The following is a 27,825-nucleotide window of genomic DNA, read 5'->3' as shown; positions in this document are numbered from 1 at the left end:
GAAACTTGTTTTGAATTTGAATCTTCTTTCTCCGTGACCTGGTGATAGGATCCAAGCCTCCCTAGTGATGCTGGGTCTCAGCAGTAGCTGCAGCTCCCTGTCAGCCTGAGATCACGAAGGAAAACAGTTCACACTCCACACTAGAATTTACAGGGTGCCAGTGCTAGGATGAGAAGGGTCATAGGCTATGTGTATTTGAGGTATTTCCATATACAATATTTATAACTTACAGTGGCTTGATTTATCAGCATGGAAATTCATCATAAGTGGGGAAGCACCTGTAATGAAAAACAAACCACCATGTCTAGCTCATACTCATGGGGAGAAGATTATATAAGGTAAATGAATATTAGGAGGCAGGAACCACTGAGGGCCTTCTAATGGGCTGCTTACCATAGACCTAATGAGAACATTTCTTCTGAGGTCAGTTAGGAGTTTGCCAATCAATGAACAATATTTGTTGTGTATCTTCTCTGTGTAGAAGACAGTCAAGTGTTCAAACAGTACAGAATGTTCTCAAGGTCCAAGGTTCTATCTCATGCTCTTTTTACAGGAGATCTATATTTATTTATTAAATTCTTTACTGCAACAGTTATTTTATGAGGAATGTAAAAGTTACCTGAATATATCAAATGCCTTAGTCTATGTAATTATATTGGGAAGTTCCTCATGAGTACATAGGTACTATGTAGAATGTAAAGAGGCAGCAACTTAGAGCCTGACAGTGATTACTGAGGAGTCAAGGAGTTTCCTGATTCAATTGCTAGTAGCTTTGAGAATAAGTTCATTTTTCTATCTCAATCAATGTATCTAAATACTCAGAATTTCAAATGGTTTATCTATCATAGGGTTACTATAGAGGTGAGAGGACGGTACACATTGGGAAGGAGAAGCTGTAAGCCAGTCACACAGCAAGTATTCAGTAAATTCCGTGTTATAATACAATTCATTGAGATTGGTTTGCTTGCTTTTTTGAGACAAAGTGTTACAGGCTTGCCTTGAATTCACTCTATTAGCTCAAGCTAATCTTGAGTTTATGGAAATCCTCCTGCCTCAAGTGCTGGGATTACAAGCCTAGTTTCATTGCTTTGAATTTACTGAGATCACCAAGTAAGAAGGAGGTCAATACTTTAGGAACCTGAACAATTGGGCTTCTTTTGTCGTGAGTTTGAATTCCCTATACTATGATACTATACCTACTTTATTTCCTCATTATAGCAAGAATTTACTTACGCTTTAATGTTTTCTAAGAATGTATTTCACTCTTTACCATCACACATGATACCTCTTGGGAGTCAACACTTACATTTTGACACATTCCTTTGCAAAATCTACCATTATCATTTTATGGTGACCCTTTTTCAGGTAAATATGATATATTAGACAAGGAATTTCTGACTCCACAAAACTTGGGAGTGATTTATGTCCAATGACAGGCTAAAATGAGCTAGTTTCCCTTGCTGATATAAAACAAGTATTGGGAATTTTGACCATCCTTGTACCTGACTCTGCTCACTTAAAAAGTGATTTGTTCTGATTCACTTCTCTATATATTCTGACTTTCCCATTATTTTCTCATGAGCAGACATCACTCTAGTTTTCTTAAGCCAATTGTCCAGGGTCAAGTCTCTAGGAGTCACTGGCAAATGCTTTTTTAGTGTATTTTAATGAGGTTTTCATTATTCTCTATAGCAGAGTTAATACCTACATTCTCTATTTCAGTCTTGGGATTTTTCACTGTGCTTCCTACACTACCCTCATCATTTGACCTACATCTTATGTCATCTAGAGTGGGCAGGACAGAATAAAGGGCCCCTATTGTGATGCGCCTTCTTGTAGCTTAGCAGTCAAGTGTAGAAGTTCTTTGGGGTTCTGGTTAGCTTGATACCTTTAGTTACCTAGGATATGTGAAATAACTTGTGTTTTAGTTGATAGCTTGAGGGTTTAAGAGATAATAGATGCTTCTCAGCTTCTGCTAGTTACCAGTACCTAAACAACATAGCTGTGTATGACAAGAGTAGTACCTGGTTAAAAGGAAACTAACTAGGCTTCAGCCGGCTACTGTTGTAGACAAATACTTGCTGTGGCTTTTAATGTCTTCACCATGACTCAGGCTGAATTTTAATCTCAATTCTGAGATATTGAGAGGGTAGAAATTAACAAAGTAAGGTGCCTGAAAGTAGATTTTTGGAGGTATATTGGTTTCTTTCATGCTGGTGTGATCAAATTATCCGATAGGAACAACATAAGGGAGAAAGGTCCTTTAGGTTCATAGTTTTAGAGGAACTTCAGCCCATCATGGTAAGGAAGGTATCATGATTGTGGGCCTGTATAGTGGAGACGTCTCACTTCATGTTGGATGAGGAAGCAGAGTGAACAGGTTAGAATAGAGGTAAGTATAACCACAAAGACCTTCAGCTTATACAGCCTTAAATAGTACTACAAGGTATTTAAATAATGGAACTGGTGGATAGTTCAGGTTCAAAGCATAGGTGGTGGTAATTACAGTTGAATGGGACCATAGGGGTGGAGGCTTATTCTACTGTGACTTCTTCAGAAGAGCTAGAACAGTACTAAGATGTCCTGCCTGCCTTGATGTATGACCTTCTGCATCATTCTGAGACTCTAGAAAGTTCCCATCAGCAAGAAGGACTTGATCAGATGTGCCATACAACTTTGAACTTTCCAGGCTTCAGAAACACGGGCTGAATAGACCTTTATTCTTTATAAATTACACATATGGCAATGTTGTTAAATCAACATAGAACAGATTAAGACAATATTCTTGCAGATCAACTGAACTAGGCCTTAACCCAGACACTTTAGAACACTTAGTATTGAGAATTTCTGAGAAGATTAAATTTGGCCTCTTCTTTATTCTGAAAGAGGTGCACCTTGTGTAGAAACAAATCAAGAGGCTGAATGTCAAAGGACTCAACAAATTATTGAATGTCCACCACTTGCCAAGCTGAATCCAATAGTTTACCTGGTTAGTTCATGTAGTGCCTAAAAGAATTTTGTGAATTATGTGTTACTATCCAATACTTTAGATGAGAACAGTGAAGTCCAGAAAGGCTAAAAATTTCTACATACATGGTTGATAGAGGATTTAATCTCATATATGTGTGAATCTAAAACTTTACTCCAACTATGCTGATCTCAAGAGCACTCTACTGGTGACCAGCTACAAGACATACTAAGTGACTAAAATATTTTGATCCTTAGGTTTTAATTACATAAATCATTATAATAACTTTGTGATGTATTTTAGTGTTTATTATTATTGTTATTATTTTATTTTATTATTATTTCTATTTATGTACAGAGAAACTGACACATGGGATTCTCATTATTACAGTAGTTTTGTATGATAATGTCAGTGCTGAAGGCAGGTAGTATGAATCAAGTTTCAGCAATTATTCCTAACCTATATTTACCAACTGCATTAGTCAGCTTTCTATCACTGCAACAAATAATGTGAGATAAACAACTTTGAAAGGGGAATTGTCTGTTTATACTCACTGTTTATTGCTTTGGACCTTTGGTAGTATAGTACATAATGACAATGGGAGGTTCTGGTGGAGGATGCTAATGAATTCACTGCTGCCAAAAAGGGAAGAGTGACGGGGCGGAGGGGAGTTGTCAAACAGAAACCCCAATGTTGCCATCCAGAGCACACCTTCCAGTGGTCCCACAATCTCCCAATAGTACCATAGATTGGCAACTAAGACTTTAGCATGTGGGCTTTTGAAGGATATTTAAATATATTTGATTAATCAAGTTACAAATCTCTATGCTTCAGTTATCTATTAATATATAACAAACCACCCCCAAAACTTAGTAGATGGAATCATTTTAGTTTGTTCAAATTTTATAATAAAAAATTCATTAAGTGTTCAGTTGGGTATTAGGGTAACTAGGGTGGGAAGATGTATTTCCAAGGTGATTTTCCTTGGAAATCTGCCTATACCACCTTGATTCTTGATCTGTGTGTACCCCTTTATGAAGCATTTCAACTTTTATGGAATTTAGCCTTTTTTTAACCAAAAGGGCCAAAAACTGTTTAATGGATAAAATAGGGACTAGACATACTTTTAAGAGGACTGTAGAACAAACAATAGTTCCTATTTTTTACAGCTATTCTGAAGACTGTGTGTGATATTTTTCATCTTTTTTATGTTTACATAATTTTTATCATTTTCTTTTTATTTATTTATTATTGCAAATAGTTTTTTTCTCTTTTTTTTTTTTTTTTTTTTTTTTTTTGGTTTTCCGAGACAGGGTTTCTCTGTGTAGTTTTGCGCCTTTCCTGGAACTCGCTTTGGAGACCAGGCTGGCCTCAAACTCACAGAGATCCGCCTGCCTCTGCCTCCCAAGTGCTGGGACTAAAGGCGTGCGCCACCACCGCCCGGCAGTTTTTTTCTCTTAAAATATATTCTGATTATAGTTTCCCCTCCCTCTACTCTTCTTAGTTCCTTCCCTCATCTCTGGATCCACTCCCTTTCTGTCTCTCATTGGAAAAGAGCAGGCTTCTAAGAGATAACAACCAAACATGACAAAATAAAATATAATAAGATGAAGCAAAAACTTGCATATTGAAGTTGGACATGGCAACCCAACAGGAGAAAAAGAGTCCCCAAAGCATGCAAAAGAATCAAAGATCCACATGTTCTCATAGTCATGAGACCCATAAAAACACTAAGCTAGTAGATATAATATGCAGAGGCCCTGGTATAGACCCATGTAGGCTCTGTGCTTAACTGCTTCAGTCACTGTGAACTCATATGCATCTTGCTTAGTTGATTCAGAGGGCTGTGTCATCCTGGCATCTTCCATCCCCTTTGGCTCTTACAATCTTAAGATTGTAAACATAAAAAAGATGAAAAATATCACACACAGTCTTCAGAATAGCTGTACAATCCTCTCCCACGGGTTTCACTGAGCTCTGAGGGTAGGGATTTGATGGAGACCTCCGATTTAGACTCTCTCTCTGCAAAATGTCTGGCTATGGGTCTCTGCATCTGTTCCCATCTGCTGCTGGAAGCTTCTCTAATGACGGCTGGATAAGGAATCATTTTATTGACTTTTTTTTTTATGCTAGGCCTCTAGGATATCTAGTCTCTGGTTCTTGGTTACCCCAGCAGTATCAGGTATAGATTCCATCTCGTGGAGTGGGCCTTAAATTAGATCAGACAATTAGTTAGGTACTCCCACAAGTTCTGTGCCCCCATTGCCCTGGCATATTTTGTAATCTGGACAGATCAAACCTTGTAGGTAAGGGTTTGGTGGCTGGATTCATGTCCACATTTCTCTTTCAGTAGCCTGCAGAGTACCTTCTTGAAACAAAGAAACTAGAAAGGGGTGGGGTGGGGGGAGGTGAAAGCTCCATGTAGGAACCAGCTTGATTTCTCCATGTTCAATGAATTATGGGGATGTTGTCCTAGGCACTGGGGTCCCACTATCAGTTTGCAGAGAGCAACCCTTTGTCTTGACCTCCTTGGCTAACAACTCAGTTGAATGCAAGCCAGTTCTTCCACTAGAAGCCTTGACTGGGCTACAAGAGGTAGTCAGTAGAGACTCTGTATTTCCTATTACTAGGAATCCTCACTAGGATCACCTTCATAGATTATAGGAACTTTCCACTATAATAGATTTCCACACCATTCTCCAAATTTCCCCCAATTCCAACCATCTCTCCCCACACTTCCTTCATCCTATTTCCCCTCGAACTTGAACCCTCCTATTCCTGGCCCCATCTGCCCCAATCTACCCATAAAATCTATTTTATTTCCCCTTCCCAGGGAGATCTCTGTACCCCACCCATAGCCCTCTTCTCTTTACCTAACCTCTCTGGGTCTAAAAAACTAGCTTAGTTATTTATTTAATGGCTCATATCCACTTATAAGTGAATACATACTGTATTCGAGTTACCTCACTCAGGATGATTTCTCTAGTTCCATCCTTTTGCTTGCAAATTTCATGATGTGATTTTTTAAATAGCTGAGTAATAATACTCCATTGTGTATATGTATCACATTTTCTTTATCCATTCTTTGGTTGAAGAACATCTAGATTGTTTCCAGTTTCTAGCTATTATGATCCAAGCTGCTAGTGGTAGTGTCCTTATGGTAGGATGGATTGTATTTTGGGTATATGGTATAGATGGGTCTTGACGTAGATTGATTTCCAATTTTCTGAGGAACTGACGTATTGATTTCCATAGTGGCTGTACAAGTTTGAACACCCACCAGCAATGGAAGGATGTTCTCCTTGCTCCACATCCTCACCAGCATGAGCTGTCACTTGTGTTATTGATCTTAGCCATTCTGACAGGTATAAGATTAAATCTCAGAGTCATTTTGATTTGCATTTCCCTGATGGCTGAGGATGTTGTGCATTTCTTTAAGTGTTTCTCAGCCATTTGAGATTCCTCTGTTGAGAACTCTGTTTAGATCTGTACCTCATTTTTAAATTAGATTATTTGGTTTTTGATATCTAGTTTCTTAAGTTCTTTATATATTTTGGATATTAGTCCTCTATCAGATGTGGAGTTGGTAAAAATCTTTCCCCATTCTATAGGCTGCCAATTTGTCTGATCGATGGTGTCCTTTGCCTTACAGAAGCTTTTCAGTTTCATGAGGTCCCATTTATTAATTATTTATCTTAGTGCCTGGATTATCAATGTTCTGTTCAGAAAGTCAACTCCTGTGCCAATGAGTTCAAGGATATTCTCCACTTTCTTTTCTATGGAGTCCAACGTATCTGGTTTTATGTTGAGGTCTTTGATCTGCTTTGATTTGAGTTTTGTGCAGGGTGATAAATATAAGCAGACCTTTAGTTTGACAAGCACCATTTGTTGAAGATGCTGGTTTTTTTTTCCAGTGTGTATTTCTGACTATCAAAAATCACGTGTCCATAGGTGTGTAAATTTATTTCTGGGTCTTCAATTCCATTACATTGACCAACCTGTATGTTTCTATGCCAGTACCATGTGGTTTTTATTACTATAGCTCTGTTGTACAGCTTGAAACCAGGGATAGTGATACATCCAGCAGTTCTTTTTTGTTCAGGATTTTACTTTCCTAGATTTTTTGTTTGTTTGTTTTTTTCACGTGAAGTTGAGAATTGTCTGCTGTGGGATATCTTTCTGTATGCTGTAAATATTTGTGGCTCCCATTGGATAATAAATAAAGCTGTTTGACCCATGGTAAGGCAGAATAAGTTTAGACAGTACATTCAAACTGAAGACAGAGACGAAGAAGGATGAGTCAGGAGAAACTGCAAGCCACCGCCAGGAGAAGCCAGATATGAGAGAACAGGTAATGCCATGAAGCCATGTGGCAAAACATAGATTATTAGAAATGGGCTGAATTATGTTATAAGAGCTAGTTAATAATGAGACTGAGCCATAGGCCTTACAGTTTGAAATTAATTAATTAATATAGGCCTCTGTGTGTTTATTAGCAGCTGTGGGACCACAGTTGGGAGAGATTCATCAGGAGAAACCTCTGGTAATAATTGTCCTTTCAAGATCTATAAATAATTGTGTTGGGATTTTGAATGTGAATTGTTTTGAATCTGTAGATTACTTTTGATAGGATTGTCATTTTTACTATGTTAATCCTGCCAATCCATAAGCATGGGAGATCTTTCTATATCTTCTGATATCTTCTTCAATTTCTTTCTTCAAAGACTTAAAGTTCTTGTTATACCGGTTTTTCACTTGCTTAGAGTTATCCCAAGGTATTTTATATCATTTGTGGCTATTTTAAAGGGTGTTGTTTCTCTGATTTCCTTCTCAGCCCGTTTATTATTTGTATATAGGAGATCTACTGTTTTTTTTTTTTTTTTTTTTTTTTTTTTTTTAGTGAATCTTGTATTCTACCACATTACTGAAAGTGTTTATCAGCTGTAGAATTTCCCTGGTAGAATTTTGGGGGTCACTTTTGTATATAATCATATCATCTGCAAATATTGAAAGTTTGACTTCTTCCTTTCCAACTTGTGTCCCTTTGATACTATTAAAAATAAATTATAGCTAGAGCAATAAGACAACTAAAGTACTATATTGAATAGATATGGAAAGAGTGGATAGCCTTGTCTTGTTCTTCACTTATTGTAGAGGATTCTTTTCGGCTATCCTGGGTTTTTTATTTCTCCATATGAAGTTGAGTATTGTTCTTTCGAGGCTTGTGAAGAATTGTGCTGGGATTTTGATGGGGACTGCACTGAATCTGTAGATTGTTTTTGGTAAGAATGTCATTTTTATTATGTTAATCCTACCTATACATGAACATGGGATATATTTCCATTTTCTGATATCTACTTCAATTTCTTTCTTCAAAGACTTCAAGTTTTTGTCATAAAAGTCTTTCACTTGCTTTGTTAGAGTTACCCCTGATGTTTTTCTCAGTTTATTTGCCATTTGTATTTAGGAGGGCTACTGATTTTTATGAGTTAATCTTGTATCCTGCCACTTCACTGGAAGTGTTTATCAGCTGCAGGAGTTTGCTGATAAAATTTGTGGTCAATTATGTAAAGTATCATATCATCTGCAAATAACAATACTTTGATTTCTTCCTTTCCAATTTGTATTCCCTTATCTCCTTCAGTGGTCTCATTGTTCTAGCTAGAACTTCAAATACTACATTGAATAGATATGGAAAGAATGAACAGCCTTGTCTTGTTCCTGAATTTAATGGAATTGTTTGAAGTTTTTCTCTACTTAATTTGATGTTAGCTATAGGTTTGCTGTAAATTCCTTTTATTATGTTTAGGTATGTCCCTTGCATCTCTAATCACTCCAGGACTTTTACGTGAAGGGGGGTTGGATTTTGTCAAAATCCTTTTCTGCATATGAGATGATCATGTGTTTTTGTTTTTCAGTTTGTTTACGAGGTGGATTACATTCACAGATTTTTATATATATCAAACCATCCCTGCTTCTCTGGGATGAAGCTTGCCTGATCATGGTAGAAGATCTTTTTGATGTGTTCATGTATTCACTTTGCAAGTATTTTACTGAATATTTTTGCATCTGTGTTCATAAGGAAATTGGTCCGTAATTTTCTTTCTTTGTTGAATCTTTATGTGGTTTGGGTATCAGGGTAAATGTGGCCTCATAAAATTAGTTTGGCAATGTTTTTATCTTGTGGAATAATAATTGGAAGAGTATTGGTACTAACTGTTCTTTGAACGTCTGGTAGAATTTGTCCCTAAAACCATCTGTCCCTGCATTTTTTGGTTGGGAGACTTTTAATGGCTGCATCTATTTCACTAGGGGTTACAGTTCTTTTTAAATTGTTTATCTGATCTTGATTTAACTTTGGTAAGTGATACCTATCAAGAAAATTATCCATCTATCTTAGCTTTTCCAATTTGGAGGGGCACGAGTTTTTTTTAAGTATGTGCTTATGATTCTCTGAATTTCCTCGGTGTCTTTTATGTCCCCCTTTTTGCTTCTTATTTTGTTAATTTGAATATTCATCTGTCTTTTAGTTCGTTTGGATAAGGTTTATCAAAGAAGAAACTCTTTATTTATTCCTTACTTTGTTTCTTGTTTATTGATCTCAGCCCTCATTTTGATTATTTTCTGCTGTCCACTTTTCTTGGGTGTGCTTGTTTCTTTTTGTTCTAGAACTTTCATGTATACTGTTAGTTGCTAGTATGAGATCTCTTCTGTTTCTTTTCTTTTCTTTTTCTTTTTCTCTTTTTATTAAATATAGGCACTTAGTACACCTCTTAGCACCACTTTCATTGTGTGCCATAAGTTTGGGTATGCCGTATATTCTTTTTCGCTGAATTCTAGAAAGTCTTTAATTCCTTCCTTTATTTCTGTCTTGACCTATTTTTTTTCATTCAGTAGAGAGTTGTTCAGTTTCCATGAGTTTGTAAACTTTCTGCTGTTTGTTGTTGATATTCAGCTTCAGTCTGTGGTGATCTGATAAGATGCAGGGAGCTATTTCAATTTTCTGTTGAGACTTGGTTTATGTCTGAGTATGTGGTCAATTTTTGAGAAAGTTCCATGAGGTGCTGAGAAGAAGGTATGTTCTTTTGTGTTTGTGTGAAATGTTTTGTAAATATCTGTTAGATCCATTTGGCTTATAATATCTGTTTCATCCAGTATTCTCTGTTTAGTTTGTGTCTGGGTAGCCTGTCTATCAGCGAGAGTAGGGTATTGAAATTTCCCACTATCACTGTGTGATGGTCAATATATGGTGGTCTCAGAACAGTTAGATTCCTCTCCTAGTGGCTAGATACCAAAATACAGCAATATGAAGTTGCTAGGTCTCTTGATTTGATTTTACACATGGTGTGACTCTTTCAGAATAAAGAAGCAGCTGAATTTAATCTCCTCAGCAATGCTCAACACAAAGTGTTCTTCAGTGTTAGGGTAAAGGCCTAGGCAGTTGCTTTTAAGGATTATCTGGAAGAATACACGTGTCACTTCTTCCATAGTTTAATGGTTCAAAGTATTCATGGAGCCTATCTATCTCATTTTACAAGGAAGAAGAGGCTCCATCTTTTGTTGAAGTGGTGACAAGTTCACTTTGTAGAACACATGGTGTAGGCCATTGTAAGGTAATGCAGTCTACCTCACTAGCCCATCCAGCATAATCATTCATTGTTTAGAAATGTAAATGTCACAAGTAGAATCAAGCTCATAAAGAAATTGCTATTTTTGCTTCTGCTGCTTCCTCTGCTTCTGCAGCTTTTGCTGCTGCTGCTGCTTCTGCTGCTGCTTCTGCTGCTTCTGCTTCTGATACTTCTACTTCTGCTCCTTCTGCTGCTTCTATTTCTGGTTTTGCTTCTGCCTCTTCTGCTTCTGCTTCTGCTGAATCCTTGTTAATGAAAATACTACTCCTACTCTCTGTCTCTTTTCTCTGTCTGTCTCTTTTTTTTCTTCTTCTTCTTCTTCTTCTTCTTCTTCTTCTTCTTCTTCTTCTTCTTCTTCTTCTTCTTCTTCTGCTGCTGCTGCTGCTGCTGAAGCAGAAGTAGAAGCAGCAGCAGCAGTGCTGTGTCATCTATTTTAGCACTATAATTTCAGAGAGGGTCCTTACATAATATATAAAGGCATGCCTTGTATATTAAGACTACAACAAAGCAATCCAATAGTGTTTCTTAATTGAATGAATATTTCTAATTGTCCATGCCCAAGGAAATTATTTAGCAAAAGAGATTTGAGCTTAACCAAGATTTGAAATGATTTTTCACTCAATGGAGGAGATATTGAGGGCAAGGGTCTAGATGAGAAAAAACCTGTTTAGGGAACTAGATATTATGCATAAGCCACAAACTTAAATCTTTTGTCATCTTGACTTTCTTAACACAGTCAAGTCTGCTGATCACTTTGGATACACATCTACAGAATCAGGGTGTAAAGATATGCTTTGATTATTGAGCATGCTGAGTGCAGATTCATTCTATCAATTACTTTTCTCATCGCTGTGACAAAATACCTGAGAAAAAAAAGAACTTAAAGGGAGGAAATATTTCTTTTCTTCCAAGGTTTCAGAGGTTTTAATCCACTATGGTGCAGAAAGTATTGTCCAGAAGGCCTGTCTATTCTTGGAGTGGTGGACCAGGAAGCAGAGAGAAGGATCATAAGCAGTCAAGGAAAAGTATGGTTCCCACAGCCATAACCCCATGGCCTACCTACTCTAAAGACGATCCTCTTCTTCTCTTTGCCACCTCCAAATAATGTCATGGTTTTATGAATCTGTTAAAGAAGTATTCAGCTCATGAGGATCTGAGCCCTCAGGATCTAATCACATCACTAACACACACACATAAGTAGGTTTCACTAATCCCCTAGGCTTTCTTAATCCAATCAAGTTGATAATCAAAATTCACTATCATTCCAATTATGCCTGAAGGTAGACCACATTTGAAAGAATATATCAATCTACATCTGGAAAACTGATCCCTGTGAGCAGCTCACATGGCCTAGATTCAGTGGAAAAATGACTCTACACCTTGTGGTCATTTCCGTTGTGTGCATCTCTGTCTATTGATTGCACACTGCTGTGTCTCTCTCTAGAATCCATGACTCATTTTTTTTGTTTGCTTGTTTTCTTTTGCTTTTCGAGACAGCATTTCTCTGTGTAGCTTTGTGCCTTTCTTGAAACTCACTCTGTATCCCAGGCTGGCCTTGAACTCACAGAGATCCACCTGGCTCTGCCTCCCGAGTGCTGGGATTAAAGGTGTGCACCACCACCGCCCCGGCGAACCATGACTCTTAATAATGCTTTCAAACTTCATTTCTTCAAAACATCCATTGGTTATGTTTCTTAGAATCATCAGGTATTCATCAAAATAGCAAGCATAAGCTTTCTAAATAGCATACTGCTATAATTTATATTTTGTTTACTCTTCCTTATCTGATCTCCTAACATACTTATCTTTTTATGCTGCCTTTTCAACATATTCATACTAGCTACATCTGTCACAATCACAAGAAAAGGGGGTACATAGCTTATTTATCATACTGGGTATCTTTCTTCAAGCCATTACTACAACTGGAATTATGCTTCTTCAAAAATGTGACAATATTACCAAGACATAGTAAGACCTAGAAGTTCCTAAGAACAAATAGCCTAGTTCATCTACGTCTCAAACTTTAGCTATCTCACATGAAGTATCAAAGCATACCACTTCCTCTAGGCCTCTGATGAAAAATTAAAATCTTTACTGTGCATTCACATAAGATATATTTGAACAAAACATGCTCTACAAGCTTTCCTCACTATCCTTACTGTTTCTTTCCTTATATGCAATTGTAAGAATGAGTTTGAGGAACTATAAAAAACAACATGTCTTAACAGCACACACACACACACACACACACACACACACACAGAGAGAGAGAGAGAGAGAGAGAGAGAGAGAGAGAGAGAGAGAAGAGAGAAGAGAGCCCTTTTTCTGGAATATGCTAAACTTCTTGGTGTTCTTCATGAAAGGAGGGTATTAATGATTCAATCTTATCCAATATTAATTCAGCTGATCTTTAACAATCATAATAAGGACCAAATAATCTCACTCATCCAAGATTTATTTAGATATAATATGCTTGTTTCCATCCTAAACTTGGCTATTGTTTATACTCTTTGATTCTGAGTGTGGTTAGAGGTTTTGATGAAGTCTGATATAGGGACCAACAGAAGATGACATTATTGAAGAAGTTAAGTAAATACTTAAAGATGGTCTCAGCAAATATCATCGTCAATAAGGTAAATCAAAAATCATAATGTCCATAATTTAATTGATATCATGACAGCTGGCATATACCCTACTCAATACATGTTTCAGGTCAAGTCCCATGAATTAGACCTTGAGACAGATTTACACGTGGGTCTGATGGGAAGTCCTTTGGGAATTAACAAAAATGGGGGAATGAAGGAAGAAAGAACAGACAGCAAATCTATTGAATTGAGAAGTAAGTTCAACAAATGATTCAACTGACCTTATAGGGATCTGATGACCTGAAATCAACCAAAATAATTTTCATAAGTTGAAGGTAGCATGTAGAATCTTTATACATTCAGATAGATTTATCACTGAAGGTCATTTCCCCACAGGAAGAGACTATGGCCTTGCATAAAGCATAGCTCTTTGCCCAAAGATAATTTTTAGAATGGATTAATAACAGAAAGCTGTCAGTTCTCAACATTCCCCCAAACTGAGGGAATAAGTACTTGATCTTGAAGGTAACATTTTAGCAGCACACCAATGCATCCACTCTCATGCTCATAATATGTAAAGCAAGAATCCTGGAAACAATGAAGGGCATTTGGCTCTGTACTCTTCTGAATATCTATGGAGGTTTTATTCTATAGGCAGTTCCTTTTCTGAGCTACTTTGTGATATACTGAAAAAGACATTGCAGGAATGTCAAGCAGTTGTTGATTTCTCAGACTATCAGTGCATTTTCATGAATATATATTACTTTTTCATGCAAACTCATGCTTCATCTTGGGGGAAAATAATGCCACATAGTTCTGAGGCACTGATTGCTTTCTACTAAAAAAAGAAACGTGATCCGCACAGCCAAAATATCCCACAAATTGAAAACAGAAGACCTTGTTATTACTGCAGGCATCGAACCTTTTGTGAATCCCTCTATTGTTTTATCTTAACAATTTGAAATCAGTACTAATTTTCCTAACACACAGATCATTCACTTATCTGTTTATTTGTACTTATTTAGTTCTAAAGGGCTTACTATGTGTGAAACACTATGCTAAATGATCCACAAATCCTAATTCACTTCATCCTCATGACCACATATTTATGTAAAATCATTTCATCTATTTTACTGATTAGCAAGTCAAGGTATACAGAAGGTTAAGGGCTTCCTACAGTTGGCAAGCAGTGGATAGGGTTGTGATTTCAAGGTATATAGTCTGCTTCTGGAGCCTGATTTTTACCCTAATGCTACATTACCTCTAAAAAGTCATGTGCTGGTACAGAAGCCATGTGTCTTCTAGCACTATATGAAAATACAGATGTGAATTCTTAGAGGTGAGTGTTCTCTTTGTTATCCTTTGATGCTAATCAATAATATGGTAATTGTATGAGGTTCCAGACAGTAGTGTCTCTTAGATTTGTGTTAGTATATGTATTCTGGAAGGCAGGAGAAGATGGTGATGTCAGTAAGAGTGTAAGCAGAAAGCTCATATATACAATATGTATTTATTATGTGTGCTTGTAACTGCTCATGTGGAAATCAGAGAACAACTTATGGGAGCTGCTTCTCTCCTTCCACATTGTGGGTTTCCAGGATGAATCTCTGGATATATACCTGGCTTGGCAGTAAGCACCTTTCTTTTTTCTTTTTTTTTTTTTTTGGGCGGGGGGTTTCGAGACAGGGTTTCTCTATGTAGCTTTGCGCCTTTCCTGGGACTCACTCGGTAGCCCAGGCTGGCCTCGAACTCACAGAAATCCGCCTGCCTCTGCCTCCCGAGTGCTGGGATTAAAGGCGTGCGCCACCACCGCCCGGCAGCACCTTTCTTTATACACTGAGCCATTTCACTGGTCCAGATAAAAGTTTTATACATATGGAATTTATATTATTACTACATAGAATAACATAAACTTCCTATGTATGAAATACATTGTATTATATTATAGTATTCTAAGAAGCATATTATCATGCTGAGATTGCATCATAGATTATCATGAAGTCCATACTGAAATCAAAGACTTTTTCTGCATGTAGAAATACACCTTAAAGCATTTATATGCAATTCATATTAATCAGGAGACCCTATCAACATAATCTACTATTCTATGTGATGCTTTTAAGAATTTTTGCTCAAAATCACAATCCATTTATCTAGACCATAACCTGGTAAGAATTTATATTTTTCACCATGCCCAATTCCTTTGCAAAATATCTTAGAGTTCTTTCCCAATTTCATTCTTTTCAATGTTTTTTTTTTCAAGACAGGGTCTCATACTATAGCTCAGACTGGCCTGGAACTAACTATTTAGACCAGCTTGGCCTGAAACTCACAGCAATCCTTATGCCTCAGTCTCCCAAGCTCTGGTAGTTTAGGCATTAGCCAACACACCTAGCTTCTCTCCCAATTTCATCTTAGTTGAATTTTTTTGAGACAGGGTCTCACTATGTAGCCCTGTCTGGCCTGGAACTCATAGATAGCTCTCTGCCATTGCCTCCCAAGTTCTGGAACTAAAAGCGTGCACCACTATGCCTGGCTTTCCCAATTTCATCTTCAATATTATAAACGTTCTCCAATTATTTCCACAAATACTGCTAGTTGCATTCATATCAATGGGGATGCCTGATTTATTTATCTCATGTCATGGTGTTTGAAAAATAACTATCTTAAAACTACCAACACAGGCTTCTACAACACAACCCGAAGGATTTGTCATTACTCTCAGACCACTGTCTCAGCTTCACACTATAGAGTACAAGTTATTTCCCTTCAGGACCAGAGGTCTGCCTGGGAGCTGGGGCTCACTGCCAGTACCCACCTAACCTCACCAGAGAGGAAAGCATATTGCTAGCCTGGAAAAAAGATCCAAATTCAAGGACCCAAATGTCAAGTATGCTTCCAATTGGGTACAGGAGGCTTTTGAACCATTGTAAAGTCAGAGATCCCAAGATCAAATCATTTTCAATCAAAGATGACCTGTAGTTTGAAAAGAAAAAGTGAGAGAATTGAGCTTTACTTATGTATAGAGTTGGAAAAGTTTGCTGAACTCAATCTGCTATATAGCAGAACTGCACAGAAATAGGACCAGAGCCTTCTGTTTTAAAAAGTCCCTCTTAACCCACATCATGTTACCAAGTACTCACTCCACCTTGTTTAAGGATTTTTGTTTGATTGCTTTTTGAGACAAGGTCTCACTCCATAGCCCAGGCAGACCCTTAACTTGAAATTCCTCTGCCTTAGTTTCCTGAGCATTGGGGTTACAGGTGTGTGCCACCACACCTGGCACACTTTATCTAAATTTGATGCTCATGTCATATGTCACAAACTGCTACTCCTTTTCTCAAATAATATCTCTTTCTCCCTTAATTTTTTTATTTAGCGCTCCTCATCATCTTATACACTATGTATTTTGCTTACCTAATTGATTATTGCTCTTCTTCTAATATTGCTCCATGAGTGTAGGACAGTTTATTTAGCTCATTGATGTATCTACACCTCCTAAGAAAATGCCTTTGGAAGCAACAAGTGCCAGCTAATGTTTGAATGATTAAACAAACTCATTAATGAATGTATGTTTACACTGTGAATATCAGGTGGCTAATATCACATCTGCTTTAATTGCACTATCTGTGTTATGAATTTGTATTTTGTCACTTTGTGGTTTTGCTCATTTTTCATTTGTTAATCTATTTATACATATTTAAAAGAAACTTATATTAGTAACTTTTCATATCTAGTGTTCAGTGTTCAGTCCTTATATGTATTAGTTAGGTTTCTGTTGCTGTGATAAACACCATGACCAAAACCATCTTAGAGGAGGAAGTGATTTATTTCTTACAATCTTACAACTCCCAGATAACAATCCATCATGGAAGGAAGTCAGAGCAGGAACTCAAGGCAGGAACCTGGAGTCATGCTGCTTACTGGCTTTGCTCCCCATGGCTTGCTCCCCACGGCTTGCTCAGTCTGCTTTCTTATATAACCCAGGACCACCTGCCCAGGGGTTGAACAGCTCACACTGGACATGGCCCTCCCACACCAATCAAGAAAGTGCCCCATGGGTTTGCCACCAGGCCAATCTGACTGAGGTTGTTTATCTCTTAGAAGTCCTTCTTCCCAGATAACAACACAGCAACAACTAACCAGCACACTGTATATTTAAATAACACAACAAAAATTGTAAAGAGGTGATTTCTTCCTCATAAACGGCATGGTTCAGATTTAGAAAACAGTTGAGAGACCATCACAAAAGAGAGGGTGGAAGAATATAAGCCAGAGGCTGGGAGACGTACCCTGAAATTGTCTTCTGGGTACAGCACATTACACTCTTGAATTCACAGCAGCTGTGACCACCTGCACAAGATGGGTCTGTCACCTTTGAGAATGGGGTGAGGGACTTATGAAGCTCCACCCCTCCCTTAGGGGTTATTGCCAGTTAATGGTCACTGGGGGAGGGGAATCGTTTCCTTCAGTGGAATAGTCACTGGTAAGTTTACCCAGGCTCCCATAAATAAGCCCTACCCATACTCACATAAGCAACCCTAATTAAACTCAATGGACAACACACACACACACACACACACACACACACACACACACACACACACGAAAACAAACCAAAATATAAAACACCACCAACAAAAAACCCCAAACAAAAGATGTGTTGAAGCAAAAACAAGCTTGCTGGAAAGAGTAGGGTTTAGTAAGAGTGGGGTTGTGATGAGGGTAAAGCAGGGGAGAAATGACTGAAGTACCTTCTATACATGTGTGAAGCTGACAAAAACTTACAAATCCAGGCTGGAGAAATGGCTCAGTTAAGGAAGAGCACTGACCACAACCTCAAAGGGCCTGGTTCCAATTTCCAGCACCTACGTGGCAGCTCGCCATCATCTGTAAATTCAGTTCCAGGGTGTCTGATGGCCTCATCTGGCTTCAACAGGTACTTCATACATGTGGTGCTCAGACACGTGTTTGGGCAGAATATCCATATTCATAAAATTAAAAGAAAATTGAAAAGTAGATAATTGACTAGTGAGATTGTCAGGAGGGGCTCCTGTTGGTGGAGGTCCTCTGATTTCATTTAATATTTCAAGCTCCTTTTCTCCACCTGGACCCCAGCTTGGGCATCAAGAATGACGTAGAAGGAGAAAATAGCATGTGGGCTATTGAATAGCATTTTCACAGAAGCATAAAGCACTATTACTGAAGCAGTCTTCCCTTCCCCTGCCTATTAGTGTGACTCAAAAAAACTGCCATGGCTTTAAGAATCCATCTTTTAAATAAAGTCTCATTTCTGTGAAATTGTAGCTATTGTAAAGTGCATTCCGAGGTTTCTATAGTAGTATGTATTTTCCCCCTTAGGTTGATGGGCATAACTATTAGGCAGTTGTTGAATGCACAGAAAAATCTATTGTTCTGGGGGTGATTTCCCTATCAATTGTTTTATCCCAAATTGTTTCAATGGTACTATTTCTGTGTTTCAAATGCTTGCTAAGTTCTTTTTTATTTTGTTTTTTATAGCTATTTATTTGATTACTTCAGAAAGTCGAGGACAATGCTTTCAAATATAGAAGGAATACTACCATTTTAATAGCACTTTATAAATAGGCTTTTTGAACTGTAGTTTTAGAGGCAGGAGTTTAGTGGTTTATAATGGTCACCCTCTATCCACTAACTATTCTTGCATGGACCATAGATAACATATACAGCAATTCTCAATTCCTTCCTGTAGCCACAAAAGAACTATTTTGGACCTTAAATCTCAGAAATATGAGGAAGAAATTTATCTGCTATTACAGGGACAGAAGGAAAGAAAGATGCTTTTGGTTACTATTAGAAGGATGGATTGCTGATGGAGAGATTTCCTCTTTCTCTCTCTCCACTTTTAGATGCGCAAAATATTTATTTTTGCCAGATTCTGAGAGTAAAGACAGAAAAACATCAGCCACAACAGAACTAGATTCCTTCATAGTTTTCACCAATATACAGCGTCTTCCTGCAGCTAAGATTCACTCTTTAGTATGTGTGTCATATTATCACTGCATTCCTGTTCTTCGGATTCTCATATTGCCTAGATTCCATCCCATGACACTCACTACTGTTTAGCAGGGTTGTCAGGGGATTTTGGGTAACTGCAAGCATGCCCTCAAAGGTGTCTTACTCTTTCTATCTTTGCTTCCCAGCCTCCATGTGGCTTTATTTACAATGAACCAATGGACTGCTTGCTGTGATGCAACCTTGGTGCAGGCACAAAGACAACAGGGCCAAGTGATCATGGATTGAGACCCCTGGAATTGTAAGCCCAAATGAATCTTTCTTCCTTATAATTATCTTGGGTATTTGTTAAAATATCATAAAGCTGACTAACACATGCATGAAATGGAAAGAAAATAATTTATATCATCATACCATCACCTTTTAGTTCTGTGAGGTTGGTTCATGTTTAGTGGTAGTCTTCTGTCTTCTGTCCCTTTGAGAGTACCTATGAAACAGGGGGCAAATGCAGAATTTACCTAGACTGTTGCACTTCCTCTTTTTCAGTATTTCTCATGGAGGGTATGGGATTTAAGTTTTCATCTAACTCCTAGCCAACCACAGTCATTATTATAATCATAAAACTACTTACAGAAAAAAAGCATGGGCTGGGCATAGTCATGAATGACTTTAACTACAGAACTTGGGAGGCATAGACAGGCTTCTCTCTCTGTCTTTGTAGTTTTGAGGCCAGGCTGGTCTACCTAGCAAGTTCCAGTCCAACCAGAAATACATAGTGAGACCTTGTCTCAAAAAAATAAAAACAAAAGAAAGAAGTAACTTAAAACTATGTACTAAGGTCTTAGCATGTACAATGATTTATAATAACATGTTTCTTCTTTATTACTGTTTAATGGTTTCTAACATGTGTATCACAAATTTTCATTGGATGTTCTTTTATCAAACATTTCAACTTGGTGTCCACTAGAATGTCTTGTCACTTCATAGTAATATTTTAGAATCCTTTCTGCTGCTGAAATGAATCTCACATTTCCTGGGCATCAGGAATCCAGCACCTCTGAGCTTTTTCACACTAATAACAGGGCCTGTAGCTTAATTTCATTAAAATCAGGAAAAGAGAGACTCTGCTAGGATGACAGAAGTCACAATTATATGTGCCCTAACTGTGGAAGTGGCATCCCCATCACTTTTGTCATATTATATTGGTTGAAAGAAAGTCATGTGTCTTTCCCACACTTAAGTGAAGGGACTCACACAAAAAAGTGAAATTCAGAGATTCCTCAGAAACAAGGAAAAATATTTTAAACTCTACTAATGGAAACTGAAAGTCAACACAGTTCCCAAAGTATTCTATACCCAATTAACTTTAGTACATCCTTATTTAAATGCTACTGTGACTTAGATACTAAAGTGTCTTTCTAAAAAGCTCATATGTGGAAGGCTTGATTTTCAGGCAGTGATGATTGGATTCTGAAGAGTGCTGATGTAGTAATCCGTTAATTAGGTCATGCATTAAAGGGCCATCAGGGGTTAGGACTTAGGTGGAGGAATTAGGTATTTCAAGACACCACTCGTAGGAAGCAGAGAAAGCTAACTAGGGATAGCATGGGCTTCTGGAGGCTTAAAGCCCACCTACAGTGACACATCTCTCCAACAATGCCACACATCCTAATCCTTCTCAAACAGTTCTACCAACTTGGGACCAAAAATTCAAATACGTGAGCCCGTGGGAGCCATTCTCACTAAAACTACCACAGCCAGGTTCACAGCAGAAGACATGAATTTCTTCCTTTGGAACATTTCATAAGTGCAAACAGAAAACCGTTTGTTATCTCTAAAGCATTTCTTATGTTATTACACCAGTGGGCATATCTTGCTATGCTGTGCATTACTGTAGGCCCTTTGGTTCACAGCTGTGGAGGACTGTTGTGCTATTTAGCTTGACTATTAACTTGATGCAGCCTAAAGTCACCTGAGCAAAGATTCTCATTGGAGGAATTTCACAAATAACATTAGCCTGAAAGTATGTCTTTGGGGGATTATCTTGTTAATTGATGTAGAAAGGCCAAGCCCCCTTTAGGAGGCACTATTCCCTGGGAAGATGCTCCTGACTTATATAAATGAGCTAAGCATTCATGAATTAGCCAGCGAGCAGTGCTTCACCCATGGTGGCTGGTTCAAGCTCCTACCGTGAGGTCTTTCCATGACTTCTCCCATTGATGTACCTAGATTGTAAGACAAGTAAATCCTTTCCTCCTCTAAGTTACTTTTGGTCAGAGTGTGTTATCACAGCAATAGAAAGAAAGTAGAAAAACAATGTTGGCCTTTCTCTTCCAGTAGCCTACAAAGCTCCTTACGGTACTATGCAAGCTAGCCACAAGGAGGATATTTGTAGATAAATTCTACATTGATTTTTCCATGTTCTATGATCAAAGTGTATTGTATAGTCAGCAATGGGTTCTTATACACAAATCTTTGAAAGGCCTAAAATAGCGAACCATGGCCGGAAGCCTCTGAAATTATGTCCCAAAATAAATCCTTCCTTCCATGAGTTGGCTTTGCATATATCTTAGCACTGCAATGGAAGTCTAACACATCTACCAACTTCTAGCATCTATGTTTCTGTGATTGATGCTTTATCTTGTGATAAAGACTGCTCTGCCCATGCCTGCCATAGGTTTAAACTAAATTTTGAAATACCCCGCCCCCCACTGTGGTTAGCTTTCTACCAATGATGACTCATGAGAACTGACATCAACAATCAGGCTCTTCTGCTCATTTTTAAAAGAATAAGGGAGGTATATCCTACACTGTCCCCAGAGTTGGGGAGGACTGTTCTTCAGTCACTCACAGTAATAGTAGATGGGTAACACATTCGTAGGTGGCTGCCCAGTCAGCCCTGTCTCTCTTCCTCCACCACTCTACTGGTGTTTCTTGGGATCACCTATGAAATGCACTATTTGCCCCTAGATTCCTGTTTCTAAGCTTGATTCTGGGGACATAAAACTAAGATACTGGCATCTCCTTGCAATTTTTTCAAGGCCCTTGTGAACCAGACTTTTTCTTTTAGGCCACCAACCAGCTCCCAAATCATGACACAGAGATTTATTGTTAGTTTTCAATGCCTGGCCTGTTTAGGCACATTTCTGGCTAGCTCTTTTAACTTAAATTAACCTGTTTCTTTTTATCTTTTGCCTTGGAGCTTTTTACCTTTTCTTACTTTCTTGCTGTCTCTACATGTGGGCTACTGATGTCTGCCTGGCTTCTGGCCCTGGGTGTCTCCTTTATTCTCTCCTCTTCCTTCTTCTCTCTCCCTGTCAGCTCTGCCTATCTTTTCTCCTGCCTAGCTATTGGCCATTCAGCTATTTATTAGACCAATCAGGTACCTTAGGCAGGAAAGATGAAACAGATGAAACACATCTTTACATAATTAAATACACATCCTTACATCATTAAACAAATGCAACATAAACAAAAGTAACACACCTTTACACAGTTAAAGTAATATTCTGCAGAATAAACAAATGTAATACATCTTTGCCTCGTTAATATAATATTCTACAATGCCCTTGTGATAAGATATGGCTTCAAAACAAGGCACTTACTGGAAATATCATTTCCCAAATTTTGTGATGAAAAACAGTAGTTGGTTTCACGTAAGAATATTCCTCTGCCTCTGGTCACACTCTTCCAACTTGGTTCTCTGCTTTGTTAAAAGTGGGTTCTTGGAGTTGTCTTGTGACAGCTGGAGCTACTGTGGACTTTACCTAATAAAGCGAGTATTGAAAGCCAACTGTGCTATAGCAGTGGCAGGGCGTTTCACTGATGAGTAGGTTTGGCAGCTCTGCTACGCTTTTATGTTTGATAATTCTCCCCAACCTTTAATGTAATGAGTTCCTAGTGCTTAGAAGCTTTGGCTAGAAGCTTCAAGGGATCAAACTAACCTCAGTGAGACTCCTTGACACTTGCTGATAATTCTTTCTGTTTCCAGAACTTTGTAAGAGCAATCAATCCCTGGGTTCTGGGGGTCTTTGTATAGGTTTATGCAAGATGAAGAGCCTAAGAAAGAGATTTACATACAGGAGATTTACAAAGGTGTTTGATCAAACCAGTTCTTAAAGGGGAGGGAGAAAAGCCTGATTGTCAGATTGGGTATAGGGGAAACTTTACTGTCCAGCATAATCAGAACAAAGACTTCAGCCATAGTTGGAGTCCTTCAGAAACACCTTAAATTAAGGGAGCAGAGTGAGCATTTTGTTCACTCATGATGCCCATGGATACACATCCCTGGGAAGGAGTCTGTCCTTGTTCAAAGCAGCTTCCTTTAGCTTAGGATGGAAGTAGGCAAAGTATGACCTATCAACCCATATACTGCCAGCTATCTTTGTAGAAATAAAAACTTTTTATTGGAACCCAAGCATATTGATTTAATTATATATTGTCTCTAATTGCTTTCAGTACATACTGGTAGACTTCAGTACCTGTGGCAGGGACTGAATTGCCTTCGAAACATAAAGTTATGACTATCTGGTAGCCTGTTACCCTCCAAAAATTATGGTGACTCTAGGCACAGGGCAGTTTGCTGAGAAGAATGGGAAGAATGGCTTGAACTTTCAAGTCACCCAATATCCTTGGCAACTGCAGGACCCTGTGTCTCAGTCCTGAGGATTAGCTCATCCACTACAGGAAATCAACACCACACAAAGCCAGGAAAAAGATTCTGTCTCCTGACACTATAGACTGTTCTGAAGTATAATAGTTCATATATCCTTTCTGAAGATGTTTCAAAATACCAGGCACTTACCTACACTCATTCCAAAGCAGTGGCTATCTTAAAAACATATCCTGTGTTATTTTTCTACTGCCTTCTCTACCTTAGTGTCCTTCCTCTCTTTCCCCTATTTTCCTGGACTTGCTATAGGCAACAGAGAGCTTTTTGCCTCAGGCAACAGACAAGCTAGGCTAAGATCTAGGAAGCCACATGTTTAGATTTGGACATGAAACTTGAGTAAGGTTAGACTAGTGAGGTGTTCAGAACACTAAGGACATCCACTAGCTCACTTCATACTCAAAGCCAGGGCCATTTTCAGAGATCCCTTCTGGTCACCCTACTGTACCTGTTGGGGGTGAGGTCACCCTGAAGTATTAATATGCCTTTCCCTGTTGTTCCCATCCCACACAGAATGCTGGACTGTCTTCCTGAGGCTCCTGTTCCAGAGCCAGCAAGCATGTTTATTATATATGATACTTGTTTTACCTACCCTGGGGCACTCTTGTTGATCTTCCAAGGCATTGTAGTTCTTCTTGTGAGTTATGAAACCACCAAGGGAAAAAGAGTAGCTCTAGCCAAGATACAATTTTAAGAAGACACACAATATAAAATGGAGAAAAAATACCCTTGGGCTGTTCTGTGCTTCTGAAGCAGAGCTCTCAAATAGTGAAATAAGAAGGCCACATATAAAGAAGCAGGCAAACTTGGTTTTGCTGAGAGGACTCTTTTTCTTGAGTTAATTTCAAGAGGGAAAGAGGCGCTGAGTGAGTCATAGAATAAGTAGGGCAGAGTTTGTCTTTCAGGGAATGTAATATTGTATGGGTGTAGCCATGGTCCCTGGAGACTGCTCAGCAGGCTCAGCTTCTCAAAGTCTATGCTTGGTCAGGCTTGTCCATGTGAACTTGTTCTTGTTCCTTTTATGTGTGTGTTCATTACTTTTCTCTTTACTATGAGCAAATACCTGATAAGAAACTAATGGAGCAAGTATTGTCTTGGCTCATGGTCTGAGAGAGATTTCTGTCCATCACAGTGGAGAAGGAACAGCAGTTAGAATAACTTATGGCTCTGGTGGTTGCAGGAACACCATGGGCACCAGCCAGGAAGCAGAGACAGCCATCTGGCCAGAGGCAAGGCCAGAGTATAATACCTAAGATTCCCTGCCATTGAACCCACATCCCTCATCTATGCCTGTGTCCTAAAGGTTTTAAACTCTCCAACGTGTACTACAGGTTGGAAACCAAGTGTTCAAACACGGGAGCCTATAAAGGGGGCATTTCACATTGAAACCTTAACAATGTGCCTGCCACACGTTTGAGTTTTCAAAGGAAATTCATCTATGCATTTTGGATACAGAGTTTGTGACAGGGTTTATGGCTGACAGGGTCCCCCAAACCTGAAACTATGCCAAGCTGTGGAATAGACGAAATAGAAATTTAGATGTTATGAGTTTAAAGCTACAGAACAGGCTGTTATTGCCAGTGGGCACAAAGTGAGTGATGAGACCAGTGCCTGAGGCCATAGTGGAATGTGCTAGAGAAAGAATTCAAAGATGTGAAGACCCTGATGGGCAAGCGAAAACTAGCCCAGGTCAGTATCAGGTATCAAAGTTTGCTATCCATGGCTGGCTATTTATGCAACTGGACGATGCCAAAACCACATTTTCATGTGAGTTAAAGGACACTGATTGTTCTAATATCAATAAATGCATTGTGTCTTTCGGCATGAGACATAATTGTGCCTTGGTATGTCTGAGGGACTGATTTCAAGGCACCCTAGTGATACAAAAATCTATGAGTACTTAAATCTCATAAAAATAGTGTAGTATTTATATAGATCATACAAACACCTATAAACTTACATCATCTCTAACATAACTAATACAATGTAGAGGCTACATCAATGTTGGTTACAATATATTGTCCAGGAAATAATGATAACAGAAAAAGTCTTTACATTTTCAGCACAGATGAAACTTAATTGGTTAATTAATTAAAATTTTCCTGAATGTTTTAGATCCTTGGTTGGTGGAATCTGCTGACACGGAACTTGCAGCTATATAGAGCGGTGAGTGGAGTTATTTTGTGGCAATTACTGGCAGCAGAAGCCAACTGTTTTTCAGGTGCCAACTGATCATATATCTAACAGGGAAGCTGAAGAAGGTAAGACTGAAATAATTATTGGATGGGTTAGACTCATGGGTACCCAACTTACCTGGAAGATCTGGAACCTTTTGGCCTGTCTACGTCATTTCTGGTGCTCTGTGTATTATCCTTTCAGACAAAAGCATTATGATACCTGAGAGCTGGCGAAGACTATGATTGAGGTAAAGCACCATGGGAGCCGATTGGGGTGAGTTGAAGCAGGGTTCCCATTCTACTTGTCATTAATGAGTTCATCGGTTGAATATTAGAGTAATTTCTACCTTTAAATGTCAATAATCAACATGTGTAAGTATTCAGAGTTTTCATAACTCTTTGTTGTTGTTGTTGTTGTTTTGAGACAGGGTTTCTCTATGTAGCATTGTGCCTTTCCTGGAACTCACTCTGTAGCCCAGGCTGGCCTCGAACTCACAGAGATCTGCCTGCCTCTGCCTCCTGAGTGCTGGGATTCAAGGTGTTCGCCACCACCACCCGGCTCATAACTCTTTTTAAAATGACTGAGTTTTTAATATCTATATCTGTATTGTAAAATAAAGCTAAAATAAAGATCTCTTTGGCTATATATGTACCACAAAATTATCCAATATTTCCATGCTTTGATCGGACAAGATGTTTATAGTTATAGCGTTCAATCAATATATGTTTTCCTCAAGCAGGGTCTAGTGCACACCCACCCCTGCTCCACGGACATCATTCTGATCCTCTTGCTTCTTTTTGGTGATCCTCCCACCTCATCATCCCAAGAACTGAACTGGGCTGTGTCACTATGTCCAGTTCAGTGTATGATCTTAGCATTTCTTCTGTACCATCAATGGTTAACTTGTACGCAACTTGGCTTTAATGTTCAATGCATTGTGTGGCCTTCTACTTCTTTGGAAAAAAGTGTTAATCTTTATGAGATGTAGTCTGTCTGTGTCTTCTGGACATTATTGCCTAATATTGTATATGAGAGAATATTTGAGAATTTGCTAAAACAGTTTTATAGCTCCTTTCTCCTCCTCAAAAGTCCTCAAATTTTCTATCCTAGTGGCCCCTACTTGATGAAAATTATATCACATTTTATTTTGTTTTATTACTTTGAACATACACTTTTTTAATTTTTATACTCTGAGTTTTTTAACTGCCCATCACTTTTCAAACTGTTGATAAATGCAGTAGGTGTTTTTACCTAATCACCAAGATTATCCACTTCAAAATCATACATTTTGTCAAAATGAATCTACATAATTAAGGAAATTCATCATAGATCTCCCAAATGTCTATGTTTAATATCGACCTGTTGTGTTAGAGACTAGCTGTAAAATTGTCACTCTGGAATTTTCTTTTTCATTGTGGGGTTTCTTGAATCTCAAGTGGTCCTTATTTTTCGCATGCTTGGATTTATTATATTTTTGGTTTGGGTAAATCACATTCTAAAGTTATCTTTACACTTTTTAAAAATGTGTGTTGTTTCAGGTCTCTTCAATCCTTGACTGTCTTAAAAATCTTTATTTGGTTTCCAATCATGGTATAGGAATAATTTTCTAAAGTATAAAATACTGTACTGAAGAAAAAAAGTTCTTTCAAAACCTTGAGACACTGTCTTCTAGTGATTAGCCTTTCTAATGTTATGCATAATTAGATATTTTTATTTCCATTAATCATTAACTTAACCTCCTACCCGCCAAAAGTTGTTAGGCATTTCTTGTTATGATTCTGAATTTTTAGTTATGTGTTTCTC

The 27,825-nt window shown here is 38.2% G+C and overlaps 1 long non-coding RNA gene across 1 annotated transcript; it reads left to right on the top strand.

Moving 5' to 3' along the window:
* The first annotated feature begins 1,875 nt into the window (after positions 1 to 1,875).
* LOC131899903 (uncharacterized) lies at positions 1,876 to 26,105 on the top strand. The gene is made up of 3 exons (XR_009376141.1): positions 1,876 to 2,392; positions 19,364 to 19,476; positions 25,960 to 26,105. It is a non-coding gene; the product is annotated as an uncharacterized LOC131899903 (long non-coding RNA).
* The last annotated feature ends 1,720 nt before the right edge of the window (positions 26,106 to 27,825 follow it).

The sequence above is a fragment of the Peromyscus eremicus genome, chromosome X (genome assembly GCF_949786415.1).
Source record: "Peromyscus eremicus chromosome X, PerEre_H2_v1, whole genome shotgun sequence".
Classification (NCBI taxonomy): domain Eukaryota; kingdom Metazoa; phylum Chordata; class Mammalia; order Rodentia; family Cricetidae; genus Peromyscus; species Peromyscus eremicus.
This window is presented reverse-complemented; position numbering and strand designations above follow the sequence as displayed.